The 25,024-nt window shown below is 33.2% G+C and overlaps 1 non-coding gene across 1 annotated transcript; it reads left to right on the top strand.

Annotated features, from left to right (window-relative positions):
* The first annotated feature begins 768 nt into the window (after positions 1 to 768).
* LOC132616318 (small nucleolar RNA R71) lies at positions 769 to 874 on the top strand. Its single transcript, XR_009573108.1, has one exon. It is a non-coding gene; the product is annotated as a small nucleolar RNA R71 (small nucleolar RNA).
* The last annotated feature ends 24,150 nt before the right edge of the window (positions 875 to 25,024 follow it).

Here is a 25,024-nt window from a genome sequence, read left to right as displayed (position 1 = left end):
CTCCTCGTCACCCTTTTGAACACTAGGGTGAACTTCATTCTCTTTCTCAACAATAATAGGCACTTAAATTGGTGCCTCTATCTCTTCTTCAACCTCTTCTTCAACAACTTCATCAATAATTGGCTCGACATTGATAGGTTCAATCACCTTTTGATTTACCGCGTTTAGGATCTTTCCGCTTCTAGTGGAAATAGCTTTGCATGAGGCAATGTTATCGCCTCCACTATCCCTTGGGTTCGGAACTGTGTCTCTAGGAAGGCCCCCTCTTTGTGGTGGATGTTGCTCACGAGAAAGATCTCGCATTTGTGACTCAAGTTTATGAATCGAAGCGGTGTGAGAGCCTACCACTTCGGTCAAATTTTCCATTTTCTTGTAACTCTTATGCTGGTTGTCCAATATCTTTTCAAGCATAGATTCCATCCGAGAGGTCCCTTGCTCATTGGAAGGGCCTTTGCGCCAATTTTGAGAGTTAGAAGTACGGCCCTTTGGTGGAACATAGGCATTGGAATTCCGATTACTATAATTATTGTTGTTGTAATCCCTCCTGTCCGAACCACCATATTCATTTCGGCAGATGGACTACTATATGACAGGACTTCACTATCACTCGAGTGCCAAACCTGATTGTGGGTGGTGAGCTTATCAAGCAAACGAGTGATAACGATAAATGACTTGTCCACGAAACATCCTCCTGCAGCAGTATTGACAGCAATCTGATTCATTGTATCTAAGCCCTTGTAGAAATTTTCCGTGAGAATAGCATCCGGAAATCCGTGAGTAGGAGATTGAGCGAGATAATACTTGAAACGCTCCCATGCTGAATATAATTGTTCCCCCGGAAGTTATTTGAACTCAAAGATCTTATCCCGAAGCTCAGCCTTTTTGCTTGGAGGGAACCATTTCTTCAAAAATGTATTGGCTAACTCATTCCAGGTATGAATAGAATTGCTGGGGAGCTTTTCATACCATTCCCTGGCTTGACCAGCCAAGGAATATTTAAAGACCCGTAATCGAAGTGCATCGGCAGAAATAGCACCTTGAGATTGTTGAGAACATACATGCAAGAAGTTCTTCAAATGTCGAAGTGGACAATCCTCCGAAGAATTTCGAAAATAAACTTCAAGTTTCAGCAGCTGATAGATAGAACTATCAATTTTGAAGGTAGCATTTCCAGTTCTAGGAGGAACCACAGCAGAAGCATAATCAGCTTCATTGATGAATTCAGCAAATATATTCTCATCGTCATCCTCTTCTGGTGCAGGTGGGTTCACTTGGAGTCCACCTTGGTTTCTTTGATTCCGATTCGGTCTTCCTGCCATGTTCACCTAGTTCACCACAACAGCAAACGAGATGTGATGGAATAGAAAAAGTTTTAAAGAAGAGTACACAACAATCAGTAATTTCTAAACCGTATTCCCAAGCAACGACGCCAAAATTTGATACGCTCAAATTACACCTATTAATGGCGTAAAGCAGACGTTGTTAAATATAGTAACCCAAACAAGGTTGGGGTCGAATCCCACAGGGAATATGGAGAGAAAAGGGTACTAATTGTATGCGATACTAGTCTTTAAAGGCTTTAATCCTATTCCGAATATTTTAAAAAAGGAGATTTGGTTTGTATTTGCTATTTCGAACTGTTTGAAATCTGTTTGGATTTGGAGAACCAAAGTTGTATCCCCGCAATGATTAGGCGTTATGCTATGGGTGTCAATATGATATATTTCTAATGGGTCGTGGTTATGCGTGCACTTAATCTCTAATACACTTCCTAATATTTTCCAATAGTTAGAAAGTATTTCTTTTCATGATTTTTCCAAATGCAGAAAAGTTATAAATAAGATTGATTAAATATGCCAAGTAGAACTCATCTTATTCCTAAGCGAGTTCATTAAACGAGGGTTAGCGCCCCGAGTCCTTGTTATATTATTTCAAATCACACCCTAATTCATCTTTCAAATAAACTAGGGTTTGTGCATGAACAAGTGTTTGCAACCACTTATAGATCAATGAATGCGAGAAACAATAAAATACATCACAAATATATATATACAATGTTAGATACCCATTACATAGCACCCATCATTTTGGGTCCACAACTTTGATTAAAGAGACTACTCACACATTATGGTCTCAAAAGTAGTAAGCAATAAATGAGACATAAAGCTTACAAAGGTAATAAAGATGGTGGAATATAGAATCTTGTTGTCTTCACTAAGCTCCAAAAGGGGATTATTCAATGCTCACCCACCAATGGGACGTTTTAGTTGAGTACAATAAAATTTGAATATCAAAGTAAAACCTAAAATGTTCATTAAATAGGCTCCAAAAACGCACAGTAAAAACTGACAAAATTGCCCCCGATAGCAAGATCGACGGACCGTCGATCGTTCGACGATCCGTCGATTTCTTCATCTTTTGTAACTTCAGCCCTGTGTACCGTTCGACGGTGCCGTCGACCAGTTTGACGCTCCGTCGAGTATCCCGTCATTTTCTCCTCTGCTGAGATATCCTTCTTGACGACACCATCGATGAAACGTCGATCAGTTCGACGCTTCGTCGATGTCTCCGTCCTTTGTCGTCTTCAACTTTGTCATCACTGGAAAATCAGGATTATCGACGATTCGAAGGACGGTTCGTCGATTGATCGACGAACCGTTGATTCTCATTTCTGGCACTTTTTCTGTTGTTCTTTGTTTTTTGCTTTTGGGCCATTGTTTTTCCTAAAACACAACAAAACATATTAACAAGAACCAGATTTATTTGAAAACAACCAAGATTCATAGTAAAAAGGCGTCGAATGTGCCACAAATCCGCGGCACATTACGAGTTCCCATGGGTCACAATTCATTAATGTTCGAACGTGTGTGTACCGAGAGATGAAAAAAGGCCTCTCATTAAATTGCATTTCATATCATTGCATATCATATTACTTCATTGATTTCTTAGTTATGGTTTGCTTGAGTTGTTGCCTAATTTACTTTAAATGCCTACTTGGAAATTTGACGATCTTGTGGATTAGGAGCTTTCACCTAGGCTCATAACCTGATATTGTTGAGATTATTGTGATTATTATTTTGTGGACTAATAGCGGTTAAGTGTGAAAGTAGTAATCGTATGCCAATCCTCGTCTCCATTTTTGTTAGGGTCAGTCGACGATGCTGCTGAGTACACGTTATTTCCCGTACTCACGCTACACTTGCTGCACCTTTTTGTGTGCAGTTTCTATTCCTAACTCGAGTGGATCTCGGGACGGTGCTGACTGTTGGGGAGACTATCTAGACGATTTGGGGTGACCCATTAGTGGGATCCATGGCACCGAATCTTCTTCAGCTATCCTTACTTTCTGTCTTTTATTTCTGGACAGCTCATGTATTTTCAGGATGAATTCCCAGACTTATACTCTATCTTAGTCTGTTCTTGTACTAGTTATACAAGATTCAAAGATGGCTATACTTTTATTTTCCGAATTTGTGTTATTGAGGATATTTAAGACGTAAAATCGACTTGTGTGTTTACTTCCACGTTATTCTTTTCTTCTTTTGCTTTAATATGGGTTGTGGATGGCTCGGGAGTTAGTGCCTTCATGGCTCCGCAATTTGGGTCATGACACCATTAGTTAGCCGCTGATACAAGGGGAGAAGAGAGGGTTTTCGTAAAAAATGTGACAACTAGTTGTAAAGATATGTATATTAATTATCTATAATATCTTTCCCTCATTCAACTAAAAAAAATGTAAGATATGCTCGCTGTTACAAAATACGATAAGAAAAGGTTAATTCGGCGTAATTGTATGTCTAGTACAAAATTCCTAACTAATTTGCCTGATTAAAATTTTTTGGTTGATGATTTGGTTAACCCATATTTTAAGCCTTATTACAGTTAAGCCTCTCTATAATGATAACGTTTGTCTGAAAATTTCATTGTTATTATAGTGATCGTGTTGTTAAGTATGTATACTGACATTTGATGTTTAGATTTCATTTAGTTGTTATAACAAAAAATACGCAAAAGTTATTTTCTGTACTTTTTATGTTATAAACGAAAACAAATAGTAGTTGTTAATTTTAAAATCTCAATTGATTTTCATATTTCATTAATTAAAAATTGAAAAGACTAATAAATTACTTATAAATCCAGTTCACTACAAGAAAAACCCGAATTGCCAACAGATTTTACCAGCAACCCAAATTCGTTAGTAAATTAGCTACAGATTACTAACTGTACCATACAGATAAAAAAAATTAAAATCTAAGGAACATATGCATTTAAAATTAATTGTAAATTTAAATATTTCAAGTTTGATGTAAGAATTTTACAATTATAGGTTGTTTATAAAAATACCGGTAGATAGGAAATAGATGATTTTGAAATTTTGCCAAACTAAATCAGATTAATATGAGAGATAATTTTTTTTCCTTTTTAGAATTCGTACTTGAAATTTACTATGTGCATGACAGTAATAATGATTACCATAAATATTTTAATATTTTATTACATAATATAATTCTTACAAAATAATTACACTATATTTGAGTTTGACATTCATAAAGAGGTATTTTACAAAAAATGTACCGCTAAAATAAATGCAACTACAACTGTTATGGGTAGAATGCTGCTATAGGGAAGTAAAATGAAACATGAAAAATAGAAATGTTGTTATAATGAATGACAATTATAGAAAAGTGTGATCTTGGATTTACAAAGAACTCACAATAACACTCATAATATGTATCTGGTTACCCTTATTTAGGAAAACAACTACTCATTAAATTTCAAATTTATAAATTAGCATTGAAAAAAAAATCTAAATTCCTATTATTTCCATATCAAGTGCTTCTTTGGGATAGATTTAAATCCAACTAATCTCATTAAATTGAGCAACAAATCAATTTTTTTACCACTTTATAACATATGCTGATCTCTCAAAATTCATTAACTTCCTATTACAACAATATGAATTTCAAATATTATATTTGGTAAGAACGTTATGAAAACAATATATTTAAAGGATCTCCCCTCTAGTGAGAAGCAAGTGATATAGCAAAGTAAAATAAATCAAGCTTCTATATTCTTAATTTGTTCTAAGTTTCTACAACAATGGCTTCTCCAAAACAAGAACTTATGCAGTGAGTTTCTTTTTGATTTTTCTCTCTCTTTTTTCTTGTTATTTGTTTTACAATCTTCATGATGTTTTTCTGGCACTTTCAATTCTTAGCGATATCAAAGAAGCAGTCGTTGCACTTTCCTTGAAAAAGGAAAAACTCTTCACGGAACACGACTTGTTAAGTGAAAGTATAAAGAATCCAACTGGCTCTGCTTGTATAGAAGAACAAATGAAACTTCTTGAGAAGTTACACGAGGAGTATGAGCAATTGAACTTTGAGGTTAATTTTTATTTCATCAAATATTCATTCATGAAACGCTCTAGTACATTAATTATTGACTTTATCTGGCCTTTTCTTTTGAAGTGTGAACAGTTGTTAAGTTTCATCAATATTGTGAAGACAGTATCTGATGAAAAGTAAAGTTGGCCCTAAAATTTTTTAGCGAGATTTCATATTACAAGTTTATTGTTTTAGTAGCCAGGGGAAAAAAGTTGAGTGTTCTTAAAATAAATTATTGCTTTCTCTTTGAAAATTCTAGTCGTACTGCAATGCTCTTTTTTCAGATTTAATTGGTTCCATATTTCTCGTACCTTATCTTTGTTGAAATCTATTATAGTCTTTCTCATGATTTCAGCTTGTAGCTATAGTAAGAATTAAAAAGTGAAATAAACAAACTAAAAGAATCTTCTATTTTGGAATTTATGGCAGGCCTTAAAAACCAACAAAGCTAAACATATTCTAGTAATTAATTTTACTACTAAATCAAATGAATTATAAATAAAAAATTAGTCAATTATCACGTCCAATGGTACAATTTTTTTCCGTACTTGATTCTCATGCGCTTTGCAAAATCAGGTAAAATCTTAATATTAGTGCAACAGATGTATGGTCAAAAAATAGCTTTTTGAGGCAAACACTAACAATAGTTGCAAATTTTACTATCAAATTTAATATCTAACACACAGTAGTAGGAAAAATACAAATGAGAAGAATCATCGGTAGGAGCTGATCAAGTTGTTTCGTTGCAGATTTACCCGAAAGTAGTATTTTTTTTTATGCGAAGGATTGATTATTATGTAAAATTTGACAAAAATTTCAACATCTATTATTTTTTAACTCATAACTTGAAAAGTATAATAAAGACGGTGATAAGAACCTTAAAGGTCAAACTCATCAAGTTATTAAAAAAATTGAATCCACCTCTAATTATCGATACAATTCGTAAAAGAAAACCACGAGCCAATCATTTTAATGGAAGTAATTAACCAATTTGATGTTTCCACCGATTGGATACAACAAATATTTAGTCCTCCTTCCAGTCATTTGGAATAAACTTTAATGTCCTAAGATAAAATTTATTATAGCTTAGGTCTTTATTGTTTGTATGGGTATAACAATTGTCAAATTAAAGAATTATTTCTCAATGTAAATATTATGAGTGTGGCAAAATTGAAGTTGAAAATGCTATTTTTTAATTTGTATCCACCAGTGTGTGTAAACACTGAAAGTTTATTTAGTTCAACTGAAGGTACATTAAATTGATAAGAAAGGTGCATCTATGCTTTTAAAAAGAAAAAAAGTTTTAACTAATAGGAATAGGCTAGAACTACTTGGATTAAAATTGTAACTATTCAACACTAATCTATATATAATATAAAGTTAGGCATAGACAAGGTGATGTGACACCTTTCTATGGCCTCCATTAGTATTTATCTTTTTTCTCAATTTTTTAACATTTTTCTCTTCATTCTCTATTTTACTAAATAAAATAAAATATTAAAGGTTCATCCCCAACATATAATAAAGACTCACTCACCATTTAATAGTATTATTTGCCATTACTTCCATTATAATTACTGTAATTACTGTACATTGTATTAAATCCATTACTTCCCAAAAATCATGGCCCACGATCTCTTAGTTATACATCCACCCAAAAGCCATGCACGTTCCACAATTCTTAGCATCATCAGGTTTGAGCTTTTAATGCAATAAAGAAGAATTATAAATGGTTACCTGAAATATAATGGAGATTTCCTCTCTTCACTTTTAAAAAGAATTCCCTAAATACTGTGCCACTTCTTCTTCTTGTAACGTCAAAATGTAATTACCCCATAAATGTCAAGAAACTTTTCTGGACTCATATAAATCCATATTTCAACACACAAATTGCAAGATTCAAATTCGTGTGCATGATTTTGTTCATTAAAATATAAGAGATTTTCACTTCCATCTCTCAATTTCTCAGAACATTTGAAGGTTTTAGATCTTACAGACGTGCTTAACTTTAGTATTCAACAGGGTTCATACGAATTTCTAACACTTTCGACTACGCAGACGAGAGTCTGATGGAAAATAGTATCACTTCAGTGCCTTCTGAAGACAGTAGTATTTCGGTTGATGCTGCTCAAATTGTTCGTGCGATGAGAAAAAGAAAGTGGAAGAAAGAATACTCTGAAAAAGGATTGATTTAAATATCTTTTATTATATATAATTTTACAAGGTATATAATTTTGTATATAATTTTACAAGGCATAATGAATGGGATAGAAAAATTAAGAATTTAGGGTTGGGTAAATTTGGAAGGAGAGTTGGGATGTTTATCTTCGTAGTCTTTGCGGAGCATGAATTCATTATATTTTCCTTTTTTTATTTTCCATTCCAATCATATTTCTTTTCCATTTAAGTTTTGATTTATGAGAAAATTAAGAATTTTCCTTTTTCCATCCAAAATTTATGTTTCTGTAATCTTAAACAATCACGGTAATTGTATCCCCTTAACAAATGATAATGAGCCTTCTTTTCTAATCAACTCTAATGTGACTCATCACAATAATTACTATTTGAAATTCCCCCATTATGAGCAATTTGTTATTTTACCTTAATATATTTTAAATTATATAGACCAATAAATATATACTTACCTTTTTCCTCTTTTATTGTTTTTTCCCTGTCATTTTTCAATTAGCTTATCAAATAACCTTTTATAATGGTATTAATATTAGTTGTGAACAACATTATAAGAGGTAAGTGAATTAATGTTAGATCAAAAATCTACGATTATGATTAAATAAAAAAAATATTCAGGAAATATGAGAAAACTTATGTTACCATTAAGGGTTGTGTTGGAATGAATCGCTTGTGCGAGGCGATCGGAAATTCAATGTGGGTACCACAGTGGAAACTAAAAAAAAAACATAGGAGGACTTATGTTACTATGTTAACTTCTTGACAATTTGGCAAGAACTCTGTTTGTATAAACCTACAAAAAGATGTGCAATGTTTTTTATTTAGATTTGCTTTTCTATTATATATTTTTTATGTGTAACTTTATTATACATTTGATTTATAATTTCTTTTTATTTGCATGTTTCACATTATATATCTATTTTTTTTTTCTAAAAAAAAAGTTGATCTTATAAGTTTTATCTTTTCTATATTGACTAAATTATATATATATATATATATATATATATATATATATATATATATATATGTCTAACAGCGCGAAGCGCGGTCAAGTTAACTAGTGCTAAATAAATTGGAAAAGTAAAGTAAAGGAAATGTGTTTGGTCTGCTTTTATACCAAATTAATTAGTCATGTTGTTCCTTTAACAAACATGCACTTAAAATGCATCCTTAGTTATGCTTTTAATGATGAAAAACAAAAATATACATTTTAATAATCCTTTGAATAGTATATGCAACCACCAATGATTCACTATTCTGAGATAGAGAATTAAGAAGTGGAATTCACATTTTTTCTGAAATTGGCATCTGCAAATTTTGTATGTCAATAAATTTGATGTAGGCGCTTACCTAATTGTGATGAAGTCTCTTACCTCATGATGATACACACGCTTATTCCATGTTGATGTAGACACTTACATTATGATGATGCAAGTTTATCATCCTTATCCTTATTATTTTATCGAATTATACTAGTTATTGTTCTTATCTTTTAGTAGGATTAGTTCACATTGATGGATGAACACTTTTCTTTAGCATCTGTAAACCTATATAAAGGCTTTTAAGCATTAATTTAAACTAACATGTTCTGAGTAGTAAACTTTCATATAAAGCTTTGCTTTAGTTTGCTTCTTTTAAGAGTGTGTTTCCTTTTAAGAAGTATTTGAGTTATCTTTGGTATTAGCCAACTAAGGTGGTATCGGCTATCGTGTCATAGTGGGTTCTTAATCTCACCAACATTGGCGCACCGCGACGTCCTGGCGTCAAAATGGAAGCCCACCAAATAGGAAAAACACCAAGTATGCGCACTTGGTAATAAATGCTTACTGCATAATATCATCTCAAACTTGATATACTTTGAAAAAGGGTGGTGAAACCCACATCTGACACCCCGATTAGAGGAATTCTTTTTCTTGAGTTTCTGAAAAGATTGAGAGAATCCGGACTCTAGTATTTGGTCGGAAAAAATCTTCTGAAGAAATTAGAAAAAGAAATGCATGATTTTTTTTTATAACCATAGTCCTTGCTAGCTTGCGCACACCTCAACTAATTCTATAGGCTACTCGATATTTACTTGTCAAACAAAGAGCTCACACAAAGGGAAAGTGTCACCAGCTTTGCTTAGAAAATATTCAAACCAAAAACTTGATTTAGTCTTGTTGTGTTGTCCCAAAGGGGAACAATCTTGTCTGAATTCCAAGTGGTTAGTGTCATACATCCATTGCTCAATTATTGGAATTCTTTTATTGGAAACAATTCCTGCTAATCTGAGTTACTGTAAAGAACTTAGGTCACTTGCTCTAGATTTTTATAGGCTTGTAGGGAAAGGATCTGATCAGCTCAGTTCAATTTCAAAGTTGAATTATTTAGGCCTTGCAAGCAGCAATCTCACAGGAGGTATCCCATCGATCTTGGATAGGGAACTTTTCGTCTCTTCGAGGTCTTTCACGTGCAGTTAAAGACGTTGAATTTTTTATCATTTGTCTTCCACTTCAACATGTCATACGTATAACATATAGACATAAAAACGAAATATAAGAAAAATGCTTCTTGGAGAACAACTTAACAAAAGAAAAGTGCTAGACATGAGCTACATACATGGCACTGTTGGGTTATTGGGTTTTTCCTTCATATGTAGAATTGGATTAAAAAAACTCAATTCAATTTGGACCAGGCCATATTTGCCCTAAAATCCACTATATATAGAATCAACTTAGGTCTTATTTTCATAACACAAGAGTAAATTCATAGCACCCGAGTAAATTCATAGCACCCATATAGAGAGAAAAAAGTGAGAGAGAAGTGCAGATTTTCGGTCAAAAATTTTCTGCTACAGTAGTCCACTTCAAACAGTGTTTCCTGATTCGTTAACCGTTGGATCGTTCTCAAATTTGAACTGGAGGTTCCCAACATCTGTTTCTTCGATTTCAATGGTAGAGATCGGATTTTGTAGTATGTAGCTCCAGTTTTTGAGTACAAACAATAGCTCATGTTTTGGGGTGATTTCTCTCCTTTCTTCACTAGTTTTGGTGCTATCTTTTATGTATTGTTGCTCCATCTTTGGCATTGATATTGTAGCCATTTGGAGAACATTGTTGTAACTCTTGTTGATTTTAGTGGAGCTTTTGTGGGCCGGATGTCTCGTGGATGTTTCCTCTTCACCTTGAAGGGCTTTTACCACTTAAATTTGGTGTCTCGTGCATTCAATTTATTTTGCTTACTTTGCTATTTTATTGTTGATATAGTGCTGCCGGATTTCCATTTATGCTAGTGTTTATTGTCTTCTATCTGTTCAATAGTGTGAGAAGTTTTGACTTGGACATTTCTTCCACAGTTACCTCGTCGTGCAATTTGGTTGTTGCTTGTTTCTTCCCAACAAAGTGGTATCAGATCTTGTGGTTATATTTGATTGTGTTGATTGTCTATTTGAATGATGGAGGCAAATATGAGCAAGATGGTTTGTTTAATTGGCAGTAATTACCATTTTTGGAAAAGCAAGATGAAAGATCTTCTATTTGTCATTACCTATGTTTGCTTTTAAGAAAACTGAGTCTATTGAAGATGAGGATTGGGAATTCGAGCACTTACATGTTTGTGGCTATATTAGGCAATGAGTTGAAGATAAAGTTCGAAATCATATTATGAATGAGACAAATGCTAAAAGCTTATGGGAAAAACTCGAGACACTTTATGCTTCGAAGACTGGAAATAATAAGTTGTTCCTACTGAAACAATTGATGAATATTAGATACAAAGAGGGCAGTCCTATTTCTGATCATATAAATGATTTTCAGGGGGTCCTTGATCAGCTGTCTGAAATGGGTGTCAAGTTTGATGAAGAAATACAGGGACTTTGGCTTCTTAATACTTTGCCTGACTCTTGGGAAACTCTTCGAGTTTCTTTGACTAATTCTGCTCCCAGTGATGGTGTAACTATGGAATATGCTAAGAGTGGTGTTTTGAATGAAGGGATGAGAAGAAGATCTCAAGCTTCGTCTCCTTCTACTTCACACTCCGATGTTTTGGTTACTGAAGACAGGGGGAGAAGCAATTTTAGAGTTCAAAATGACATAGGCAAAAGTAGAAGCAAGTCAAGATCCTCCAGGTACAAGAATCTTACATGTGACTATTGTCACTTGAAAGGGCACATCAAGAAACATTGCTACAAGTTTAAGATAGACCATAAAAAGCAAAGCAAAGAAGGCGATAATGAAAATCGTGTTGCCGTTGTTGCTGGAAATGATCCTTTTGTTGCTTGTGGTAAAAATGAGTATCAATCTTATTTGTGATGATTCTACCTAGTTCGTGGATTCAGGTGCCACTTCTCATGTCACGCCAAAGAAGGAATTATTTACTTCTTATACTCGAGGTAATTTTGCAATGTTACGAACATGCAATGATAGTGAGGTTGAGGTATTTGGCATTGACACAGTTTGCTTGAAAGGTAAGAACGGTTCGAGGTTGGTTCTCAACAATGTCAAGCATGCTCCAGATATTCGTCTGAATTTAATTTCTGTAGGAAAGCTTGATGATGAGGGTTATGATCAAACTGTTGGTGGTGGCTAGTGGAAGCTTCTTAGAGGCTCAATGATTGTGGCTCGAGGTAACAAGATATCTGACTTGTACTTATGTCAGGGCTCCATTTGTGGTGACTCAATAAGTTTGATGGAGAGTGATACTTCATCAGAGTTATGACATAGAAGGCTGAGTCATATGAGCGAGAAGGGGATTGATAATTTAGCTAAGAAGAATTTGTTTCTGGAGTGAAACAAGCAAAGCTAAAGAGCTGTGTTCATTGCTTAGCCAGGAAACAAAAAAGAGTTTCATTTCAGAGTCATTCGCCTTCAAGAATGCTTGCTTTGCTAGAGTTAGTACATTCTGATTTGTGTGGTCCTTTTAAATTAAGCTCTCGTAGTGGTGCATTTTACTTTGTGACTTTTATTGATGATCATTCTCGCAAACTCTAGGTATTTCCATTGAAGCCCAAGGATCAAGTACTTGATGTGTTCAAGACTTTTCAGGTCTTGGTTGAGAGACAGACAAGGAAGAAACTAAAATGCATCCGCTCAGACAATGGTGGTGAATACATTGGTCCTTTTGATAATTAATGTAGACAACAGGGAATTCGGCATCAGAAAACTCCTCCAAAGACTCCTCAGTTAAATGGTTTAGAAAAGACGATGAACAGAACTCTAGCGGAGAGGGTTAGATGTTTGCTTTTAGATGCTAAGTTGCCAAATTCATTTTGGGCAGAAGCACTTAATACTGTTGCTTATGTTATCAATTTATCTCCTACTCTTGCTTTGGATGGTGATGTCCCTGACAGAGTTTGGTTTGGTAAGGATGTCTCTTAGGCTCATCTGAAAGTCTTCAGGTGTAAGGCTTTTGTGCATGTTCCTAAGGATGAGAGGTCAAAGCTAGAAGTTAAAACTAGGCAATGTATCTTCATTGGTTATGGTCATGACGAATTTGGCTATCGTTACTATGATCCAGTTGAGAAGAAACTTGTTAGAAGTCGTGATGTTGTGTTCTTTGAAGACCAGACAATTGAAGATTTTGATAAAGCTGAGAAGGTTGATTTTCAGAGTAGTGAGAACTTAGTTGATATTGATCCAATTCATGTGACTATTGTACCTGAAGAAAATCTTCAAAATAATGAAGATCAAGTTGATAATGAAGATAATGATCATGTTCAGAATGACCAGCATGTTGTTGTTGATGCTCCAGTAGAAGATGATGTGGTTGGCTAGCAACCAACTGTTATTGATGCTCCAGAGAGTTCTCTCAGAAGATATATTAGAGAGAAAGTACCTTCATCTCGTTATTCATACTCTTGACTGATGGGGGAGAACCTGAAAGTTTTGATGAGGCCATAGATAGTGAAGAAAAAGAAAGGTGGTTTAATGCTATGCAAGATGAGATTAAATCATTGCATGATAATCATACATTTGATCTGGTTAAGCTTCCTAGAGACAGAAAAGCTTTGAAAAATAGGTGGTTTTTCAGGGTCAAACATGAAGATAGTAACCCAGTTTCACGGTACAAGGCTAGATTAGTTGTCAAGGGTATTAATCAGAAAAAAGGAGTTGATTTTGATGAAATCTTTTCTCTAGTTGTGAAGGGGTCATCCATTCGGGTTGTTCTGGGCTTGACTGCAAGTCTAGATTTAGAGGTTGAGCAAATGGATACTTTTATCCATGGTGACTTAGATGAAGAAATTTATATGGAGCAGCCAGAAGGTTTTGAAGTCAAAGGTAAAGAGAATTATGTTTACAAATTGAAGAAGAGCTTGTATGGTTTGAAACGAGCTCCTAGACAGTGATACAGAAAGTTTGGTTCTTTTATGAGTCAACAGGGCTTCAAGAAGATTTCTTCAGATCATTGTGTTTCGTGTAAAAATTCTCTGATGGTGAATTTATCATTCTATTGCTTTATGTTGATGTCATGCTTGTTGTTGGTCAGAATGCTTGCAGAATTCAGAAGTTGAAGCAAGAGTTGAATAAGTCTTTTACTATGAAAGACTTAGGACCAGCAAGGCAGATCCTTGGCATGCATATTGTTCGTGACAGAAAGGCCAAGAAGTTATGGTTATCACAAGAAAAGTACATTCAGAAAGTACTTCACAGGTTCAACATGGATAAAGCTAAGGTTGTCAAAACACCTTTAGCTATGCACTTCAAATGGAGCACAACGCAGTGTCCTTCCAGTGCTGATGAAAAGGAAGATATGAAGAAAGTTCCTTATGCTTCAGCCGTTGGCAGTCTAATATATGCGATGATTTGTACAAGAGTAGATATTGCTCATCCTGTTGGTATTGTTTAACCGTTTCCTTTCTAATCCAGGAAGAGAGCATTGGAATGCTGTGAAGTGGATTATGAGATATCTTTGTGGCATTTCTAGTCTGAGTTTGTGCTTTGGGACAGGGAAGCCTATTCTTTGTGGTTATACTGATTTAGATATGGTTGGTAATGTTGATACTAGCAAGTCTACTTCGGGCTGCTTGATTACTTATGCAGGGGGAGCTGTGTCTTGGCAATCTAGGTTGCAGTTGCTTTATCTACTACAAAAATTGAGCTTATTACTGCCGTTGAAGCTTGTAAAAGTTGCTCTGGATGAAGAGATTTATGGAGGAACTTTACTTTGCTCAAGAGAGGTATGTGCGTTATTGCGACAGTCAAAGTGCTATTCATCTTGGCAAGAACTCTACATTTCATGGTAGGTCGAAACATATTGATGTGAGATACCATTGGATTAGAGATGTGTTGGATTCTAAGTTGCTTGAAATTGAGAAGATTCACATTGATGATAATGGTTCGGATATGTTAACTAAATATTTTCCAAGAGGAAAGTTTGAAGAGTGTTGCATAATCGTTGGGATGACGGTCTCCTCCATATAGTCGGGAGGGGGAGAATTGTTGGGTTTTTGGGTTTTCCCTTCCTGTGTGGAATTGGATTAATAAAACCCAATTCAATTTGGACTAGGCCACTTTTATCCTAAAATCCACTATATAGAGGATCAAATTAGGTCTTATTTTCATAACACAAGAGTAATTCATAGCAGCCATATAGAGAGAAAAATTGAGAGACAAGTGCAGAATTTCGTCTAGAAATTTATGCTACAACAGTTTGCTTCAAACAACATTTGTTGATTCGTTAACCGTTGGATCGTTCTGAACTTTGTACTAAGAGTTCCCAACATCTATTTCTTAGATTTCAATGGTGAAGGTTGGATTTTGTGATCTATAGCTCCAGTTTTCGAGTATGAACAATAACTCATTTTTTGGGGCGATTTCCCTCCTTTCTTCACTAGTTTTGGTGCTATCTTTTATGTATTGTTGCTCCATCTTTGGCGTTGATATTTTAGCCATTTGGAGAATATTGTTGTAACTCTTTTTGATATTAGTGGAGCTTTTGTGGGCCAGAGGTCCTGTGGATGTTTTCTCTTCACCTTGAAGGGGTGTTACCACGTAAATTTGGTGTCTCGTGCATTCGATTTATTTTGCTTGCTTTGCTATTTTATTGTTGGTATAGTTGTTGTCTGAATTTCCATTTGTGCTAGTGTTTATTGTCTTCTCTTGGTTCAAATAGTGTGGGAAGTTTTGACTTGCGTATTTCTTCCGTTGTTACCTCGTCGTGCAATTTGGTTATTGCTTGTTTCTTCCCAACAACTACAAGCACAATTAACATAGTTCGGTGTAAATATCATGTCTAGATAAAAATTTATTGTAGCTGCGAGATTTACTAAAAACTAAAAATTCTATCGAAATTTCCTGATGAAGAGTCGTCGATTAAAAAAATATTTAAATTTGTATCCAGGAGAGTTAATTCATGACCTGTGTTGTATGTCTTAGTGAAATAATAATTGATCATATTATATTTTCAGATGTTTAATGTTGACCCCTGCTTTAGATATTGGTTGCTAAATATGATAGATGAATTGAAGAATGGGGAACTAAGGCTTTCCCTCTTTTACCTACCTCTAAAATAAATACTCATTCTTTTCATTTTTTTGCCCGTAAGAAAAATTGCTATAGTAAGTTTGAGAAATATTCACACAAGGAGTATCAGGCGGTAAGGCTGCTTGGCCCTTAAGACTAGGAAGAATAAGGTGACAGGACCCCTAAAGTTTTTTTCCTAAGTGGCAGGGCCTCCGTTTTGTTTTTCATTTATTTTTCGTCTTGAAATTACTAATCACTTGATTAGCAGATATATGGGGGCTTCTTTGTATTTTTAAAAACTTCAAGGTTAAGTTTTTAACTTTTCAAAAAAAAAAAAAAAACTTTCTCTCTTTCTTCTTCCCCAAAAATCATTCCTTTACTCTCAAATTCTTTCATTCCTTCATCTTCTATGTGTGTAATCGTTGTTGGAAGCTAAACTTGAAGTATATATACATTTTGGTTGCTGAAAAACGTGAAGGAGGTGCTAGAAGCCATTGACGATCATTAATAAAGCTTCGAAGCTTTAATTCAAAAATGTGGGTTACCGCAAATGAGTTTCGTTTTGAGTGAGTGATACCTCAAAAAAATTGAATCATCGAGGAAAATTCATATCTAAAATTTGAAGCAATTTCGTTGAGATTTGATATGATTTTGGATCGATTTTTTAGCAACTCTGCAACTCAAGCCAAGAACTTTTTTCCCTAGAATATGTTTTACATGACCTAAAAAAATATAGAGATAAACCTATACAACTGATAAAAAATGCCTTTAGATTTCTTAAAAATCACAAAAACCTGGGAAAAAAATTAAATGCATCACCGGGAAAATGAGCCAAATAAGATTTTAAATTGAATCCATTTACTGACATCTAAGAAAGACAGAAACTTTGCAATTATGAACTAATGTAAGTAGAACTAGGCATACCAAAAGTAATTGCTTTTAATACAATATCACAGTTCACTATGAAACTATAAAACACACAAATTAATCTCAAAAGCAACTACCTTTCAACACACAAATTAATTTAAAATGAAACTAGCTTTCAACACACAAATTAATTTCAAAAGCAATTAGCTTTGAACATAAACATTGACATATAATACCAAAATCCAAATACAGACGAAAAACATAGTTTGATCAGGATTTATAGAACCCAAAAATCCAAGGTTGAAGAAGATGATGATTCAAATTTTGGATTACCGCAATCGAGTTCTATTTCGCATGATTGACATCTCAAAAGAACTTGAACGTGGAGGGGAGCTCATATATGAAATTTAAAGCGGTTTGGTTAAGATTTGACATGGTTTCGGATCAAATTATAGCAGTTGTTCGTCCTAAAGAAAGAAGACGACACTACCTGAAACAGTCTAGTAGAATCTTTATTCAGGTCTATAGTTTCTACTAAGCTTCTGCATTGACCATTATAGACCTGAGTAAAGATTCTACAAGACTATTTTGATTCTACTACACCACAAGGATCATTGCTATTCTAATACACTATCAGGACCGTTTTAAATTTCCTCTTACAAGGCACCTACGTGAAGCAACACCTTATTAGGAAATATTTCATAGGTATGTCTTCTGATAGACTGTATTTTGATTCTACTAACCACAAGGACAATTGCTATTCTAGTACACTATCAGGATCATTCTAATTTTCCCTTTACAGGGCACCTTTTCGTAAAGCAACACTTTATCAGGAGAGGTTTCATAAGTGTGTCTTCTAATAGACTGTATTTGGATTATATTACTCTATAAGGGGGTGTTATATGGAATGTAGCAGCTACAAATGTGTCTTATTTGAGTAAATTTCAGATTAGAGTATTGATTCTTCTAGAAGCGACTACGGCTATCATAAGCGACTACGATTTTTGTAAGCAACCAACGGTTTAGATGAAATTATCATGAAAATTGATGAATTAATTCTTGAAACTTATCATTGTTGGCATTTAAATGAATATTTAACAAAATGATAACATTATTGTTATTGATATAAATACTAGTAATATCATTGAAATAATACAAGTCGTTCGCTACTAATCTAAAAATTATAAGTTGGTCGCATAATTATTTCATCTATTGCAATAAATAAAAGAATATTTCACATTGATCGCATATAACTATGTTATCAATTTCAGTATAGATCATATGTAGTATAGTAACCATTTGCAACATGGCTAAAAAAAATATGTGATGTTTACATATAGTTATGTCACCAATTCCAAATTGTTATATATAGCTATGATCATCGTAACTTTTTCTTCAACACATTACTAACATTACTCATTAGTTATCATTATTTTGAATTATTATAGTGTTGTTTCACTAATTTCATGGTGATAATATATTGTTTAGTTACACATATAAGTTTTATAATCTAAAATTAGTTTACTTCTTATTTTTATTTTTTTGTTACAAAGGATGAAATTATGCAAGTCGTTCGCTATTAATCTAAATGTTACATGTTGGTCGCATAATTATTTCACCTATTGCATTAAAGAGCCTGTTTGGATAAGCTTAAAAAAACCAACTTATAAGTTGAAAACAGCTTATAAGCTAAAAAAAAAAAAAATAGTTGGGGTAGCCCAACTTATTTTTTTTGGCTTATAAGTTATTTTCAGCTTATAAGCTGTTTTAGATAAGCTAAGCCAAAAGGACCCAATTATATTTTTGGGCTTATTTTAAGCACAAAATGGCTTTAAGCTAGCCACCCAAACACTCAAAAAAACTGAAAACAACTTATAACTGTTTTCAACAACTTATAAGCCAATCCAAACGGGCTCAAAGACAAGAACATTTCACATTGATCACATGTAATTATGTCATCGATTTTAATATAGATCATATGTAGTATAATAACCATTTGCAATATGGCTAAAAAAAATATGTAATGTTCACATATAGTTATGTCACTAATTCCAAGTTGTTACATATATCTATGATCATTATAACTTTTTCCTGAAAACATTATTAACATTACTCATTAATTATCATTATTTTAGATTATTATAGTGTTGTTTCACTAATTTCATGGTGATAACATATTGTTTAGTTACAAATATAAGTTCTACAAAAGCAAGTGGTACGTTGTATATTCTGATTACTTGTAACTGGCGTAGTAGAAGAGCATGCAAGTGTGATAACATATCTCTTTTGAGTACCCATTTCTCCTGTCCCAAAATACCTCATTAACTAATTTCAACTACTGTCAATCTCTAATTCATGAGAAGGCCAAAATGTATTGCTAGGATTTGATGGGTAATGGCCTCTTTGTGGTAAAGACATGAGGCAGACTAAGCAGTACAAGGCATTCATGAAGTCGTAATCAGCAGTGGATGTATTTCTGTTGTTGGCCTATTTCATAAACACTATCTCGTCTATTAGAATAGTCATAAATCTGAAATGTTCCTCTTCAACCTCAAGCTCACATATGATATTGTACGCAAAATTACCTTAAATTTTCTCAAAACTCCCTTAAATTTGAGATTTAGACTCCTCGAAAGATCCCCAACAAAATCCAATAACACCCACTTGAAATAAATCACTCCTTCATAAAACCCATTTTTCAAGTTTGAAGCTCAAGCTTCAACAATGGCTATCCTCAAGCTCAAATTTGAAATTTAATCCAAAACCATCTTAAATCTTCTCTAAACTCTCTAAAATTTGAGATTTAAATTCATCAAAAGATCTCTAACGAAATCCAATAACACCCACTTGAAATGGATCGCTCTTTCGAAAACTCATTTTTTCAAGCTTGAAGTTCAAGCTCCAATAACGCCTGTCAATGGAGTATATTTCAGATGCTAGAGTACAAAAACGTGGGAATGAATTGAGAGAGAGGAATATAATTTATATTTTTTTAATAAGGTAAAAAATATATTTTTAGATTTTTATTTTGGTTTATTGATTATCTCTTACTTAGGATCAAAAGGGTATTTTTTTTTAAAACTTGGGGGCTGGTTTGAAAGCTTGGAATAGTTTTTATTTTTTTATTTTTATTTTTTAAATTCTTGGATGAAAATGTATTTTTTTAAACTTAGCGGCTTATTTTGACACCTCAATAACTTGTCTCCATGTAATTAGCACTAATCCTAAAAAAGATCCTCTTACCTAATAATTAAAACTTGGGGTTTAGAAACCAAATAAAAACTTGCTTGGGCCCTGCCACCACACTGCTCCCTGCAAGGGGGCTAGCTTGAGGTGGGTTGTTGCAATAGGGCATGGTGGGATGTGGACTAGTATTTATTTAACCCGATATGGAGGCATTACAAAAGGGGTGATAGTATCTACATCCATAGGGACACACACAGAAGTAACCATTCTCATACAAAAAGTCTCTAGCGACCATAGTCCGGTATATCACATATAAAATGGGTGAAAATTAAACAGGCACAACAATACATAAATAGGCACTCAAATTTAGCTTCACCTGACAATTAAACATTCAAACTTTGAGAATACACATCCAGACAACTTAACTTGTTTCCACTGTGTTGGTTGAACACTGCAACTTACAAAATGATCATATAAACACCTCCAAAATTTATGTGTCACATCAGCATCGGGAGAGACAGTGGGGACAAGTTGAGGTGTCTATATGTGCACTCTCAAAGTTGGAGTGCTTAGTTGCCAGCTGAGGTCAAATTTGACTGTCTGTTTATGTATTATGTCAATGTAAAAATCGTATTATCTCCACACTGATCGAGTAAGCAGCATATTTTGCAAGAAGATAAATTTGTTTCCTATATACGTATGGCATATGACCGGCTCATCGAATGAGAGACATTCGAACAAACCGGTTCTATATATAACAAAATTAAATATTTTAGATGTTCATTTACATTCATAAAGTTATGAAATTCTAGCGTTAGCGGTTCCTCTTTTAATTGCAGATAAATTAAGAACTTCTTTTGTTAGATTATGTGGCTAACGGTAGTTTGGACCGAATTATACTCATTATTTTTCCTTTATAATGATGCATATTGATTATTTATAATATCTTGCTCTCGTTCAACTAAAAAGAATGTAAGAAATGCTCGTTGTACAAAATATGACAGGGAATAGTTAATTTGTATGTCTAATATAAAAATTCCTAACTAGTTGCCTGATGACTTAATTAACCCATCTTTTCAGCCATATTACTTATATTTACAAGGAATTCATAATGCACTCGTAATATTTATCTGGTTACTCATATTTAGAAAAACAGCTATATAAAATTTCAAATTCGTAATTTAGCATTGATTTTTTTCATTACCTATTATTCAAGATCAAGTGTGATAAGAACCGTTACCTATTATCAATGTCTCTTTAGATAGAGTCAGTTCAATTCATCTCATTAAATTGAGCACCAAAATCAATTTTTTACCATTTTTTAAGATATGTTAATCTCTCAAATTCATTGACTTCCTATCAGAATAGTATGAACTTCAAATATTACATTTGGTAAGAACATTATGAAAACAATCTATTTAAACGGGGTTTTCCTCTTATGAGATGCAAGTGATATAGCAAACTAAAACAAATTAAGCTTCTTTCTTCCAAATTTGTTCTAAATTTTCTTTACATGGCTTCACCAATACAAGAGCTTATCAAATGACTTTCTTTTCGATGTCCTTTTTATTTTTGCTCATTTTCTTGTTATTTTTTTTACCGTCTTCGCGATGTTTTTATCGTGATTTCAATTCTTAGCAAGATCAAAAAAGCATACAATGCACTTGACTTCAAAAAGAAAAGGTTCTTCCTAGAATACAAATTTGCTGAATGAGTGGATGGAAGGACCAACTTGCTCTGCTGGTACTGAAGAAATAAAGAAACTTCTTGACGAGTTTTATAAAGAGCTGGACCAAATTGAAACAGAGCTTATACACTACAAGAAAAAATATATTTGGCAACAAATTTTTTTTGTTGCCTTAGATTGATTATTGTTGCAAAAAATACTTTTGGCAACAATTTTTTTTTATTGCATAGACTTTTCCCAACGGCTGTTATTGCAACAATGTGCAACCTTTTTTTTTTATTTCCAAAAGTACTTTTTGCAACAATAATCAATATTATGGCAACAAAATTAAATTCTTTGGCAACAAAAATTTTTTTTGCCAACAATAAAACTAAATTATTGCCAAATATTAAATTTTTTGTTGTCATTTTTATACTTTCTTGTAGTGTTAGTTTTGCATGTCATCAAATAATCATTCAAAATGCTATAGTAAACTGAGTATTGACTTTATGTGGCCTTTTCTTTTGCAGTATAGAAGGTTGTTGAGTTTTGTGAAGTTTCTGGAGACAATACCTGATGAAAAGTAGAGTTTTTATACTGGAAATTTCTAGTGAAATTGCGTACTGCATCTTATTGCTTCAGTAGCCAGGGAAAAAAATGTTGAGTTTTATAAAATAAAATAATTGTAGCTCTCTTTGGAAATTCTAGTCGTAATACAATGCTCTTTCTCGGGTTTAATTGCTATCATGTTTTTGGTACCTTTGACTTGGTCAAAATCTATTACTCCCTCTGTTTCAATTTATGTGAACCTATTTTCTTATTAATCCGTGCTAAAAAGAATTATCTTTTTCTATATTTTAAAACACTTTATCTTTATACAATGATTTATAGTCACACAAAATATATGTGATTCATTTAGGACTATAAGTTTAAAAGTATTCTCTTCTTTCTTAAACTCCGTGCCCAGTCAAATAGGTTCACATAAATTAAAGGGAGGGAGTATAAATTTTTTCATGATTTCAATTTATAGCTCTATTATAAGAAGTAAAATAAACAAAAGAAAAAGAATCAATAGTTTTTAGAGTTTATGGCAGCCTTTGAAAACCAACAGAGATAAAGATATTCTAATTACTAATTTTACTACCCAATGAATTACGAATTAAAAATTATTCAATTATCACGTCCAATAGTACAATTTTTATTTACATACTTGGTTCTGATGCACCTTGCAAAACCAGGTAAATAATATTAGTATTAGAGCAACAAAGGCATACTAAAATAAAATTCTTTTTAGGGAAATGCTAAAAGTACTTGCAAATTTTACTAACAGATTCAGCAATATCTAACACACAATAATAGGAAAAATCCAAATGAGAATAATCATTGGTAGGAGTTGATCAAGTTATTTCGGTGCAGATTTATCCGAACCCAATATTTTTTATGTGGAGGATTGAGTTTTATGGGAAATTTGACAAAAAAATTCAACAACTATCATTTCTAAACTCATAATTTGAAAAGTACAATGAATTTAGTGCTGAAAGCCTTAAAAATTAAACTCATCAAATTAAAATTTTAAATCCACCTCTAATTATCGATACAACTCACAAAAGAAAAGAAAACCACAAGGCAGTCATTAAATGAAAGTAATTAGCCAATTGGTGTTTCCAGCGATTGGATACAACAAATCCTTAGTCCTCCTTCCAATTATTAAAATAATTTTTAACATCCTAAGAAAAATATAGATGAAAAAATTCATCCACAGGAGCCTTCCCTCTTGGGTAGATTCAAAATGGTCCCGTAAATATATATATGAGTAATTTTAGTCCTTTAATTTTGATAAAAGTGAGCACTTTTGGTCTCGGTCGACAAATATTTAATAAATTCTTGCTATTTGATTATGGGAAAAAAAATTAACCGAAAAGACTAGAAAAGTCTTGTCAATTCTCATAGACCACAATACTGTATGGACCAGCCAGATTAAGCACTTCATCTTTTATTTTACTAGTATAGTAAGTAAAAAGAAATATTTGCCTTTATGTTCAACTTTCAATTTTCTCTCTCTTGATTCTTTCTGTTTTCTTCGTTTGGGTTTGTTTTTGGCTCCGAACCCTCTTAATGAGTAGTTATTGATGTGCTAGAAATTATTTAGATTACGTAAATGTCAGTTCGTTTAAATCCAAAAATAAGGTGATAATTTTTTTTGGTTTTCCCATTAACAATTGACTTTGTTTCTTTTTTCTCTTATTTCATTTTTCTTTGAGTCATGGATTCTCATATGATGGAAGCCTTTGATATATATGGTCAAGAGACGGAAAAATTTACCAATTTATCAACATTCTATTGAACAAGTTGAGCAACTAGAAGAGTACGAGTTTGTTGAATAAAAAAAACTAATTGTCTCTCTTTTTGGTCATTTTTATTTTCTCTGTTAATGGTGTCTCTAATAGCTCGTGCATCTAAGGGTTTGAGTCTTTGAGACATATGTGATTTTTATGTTCTTCCATCATTTTTTAGTTCTTAATTTATAAAAATGCTCTTAATTATTTAAGATTCAAATTAATCGTGGATGTGATTTTCTTTTTCTTGTATGATGTATCTGATCTGTTTGGTAAAATCGAGACACTTTTTTTTTCTTGAGTAATATTACACCCTCTTAGAGCCCGTTTGGATTGACTTATAAGTTGTTTATAAGCTGTTTTTAGCTTTTTTGAGTGTTTGGCTGGCCAGCTTAAAGTCATTTTGTGCTTAAAATAAGCTAAAAAAAATAATTGGGCCCATTTGACTTAGCTTATCTAAAGCAGCTTATAAGTTGAAAACAGCTTATAACAAAAAAAAAAAAAAAGTTAGATTACCCCCACTTATTTTTTTTAGATTATAAGCTGTTTGCAGCTTATAGGCATAAGCTCATCCAAACAGGCTCTTATTCTTATTGTGTTTTCTATTGCTCGCCAGTTTTTGATTTCAATGTATTTACCATAGCTGTTAGCTTGCTTATTCCATGTTCTCCGGACAACATGAGTCACTACTAAAAAAAACTCGAAAAGCCGACGGACAAAAATTGACATAAAGAACTGAGGGACTAGGTCAGTTTTTGAATGAATCTTTAAAAAAAAAAAAAAAAAAAAAAAAGACGGCCGTGTGCCGGTTATTTCACGGAAAAAGGCGCATAAAATATAATTTTATTAGAAAACTGACGAAAATCCATTAATTTTAATTTTTTAGAAAACTGACGGACGTTGTCGGGTTGGGAAGCGCAAAACTGCAATTGATGAGTATAAATAAAAAGAAAG

This window comes from Lycium barbarum, chromosome 10, assembly GCF_019175385.1.
Source record: "Lycium barbarum isolate Lr01 chromosome 10, ASM1917538v2, whole genome shotgun sequence".
Taxonomy (NCBI): domain Eukaryota; kingdom Viridiplantae; phylum Streptophyta; class Magnoliopsida; order Solanales; family Solanaceae; genus Lycium; species Lycium barbarum.
Note: the sequence above shows the minus strand (reverse complement) of the source record. Positions and strands in the feature narration are given on the sequence as shown.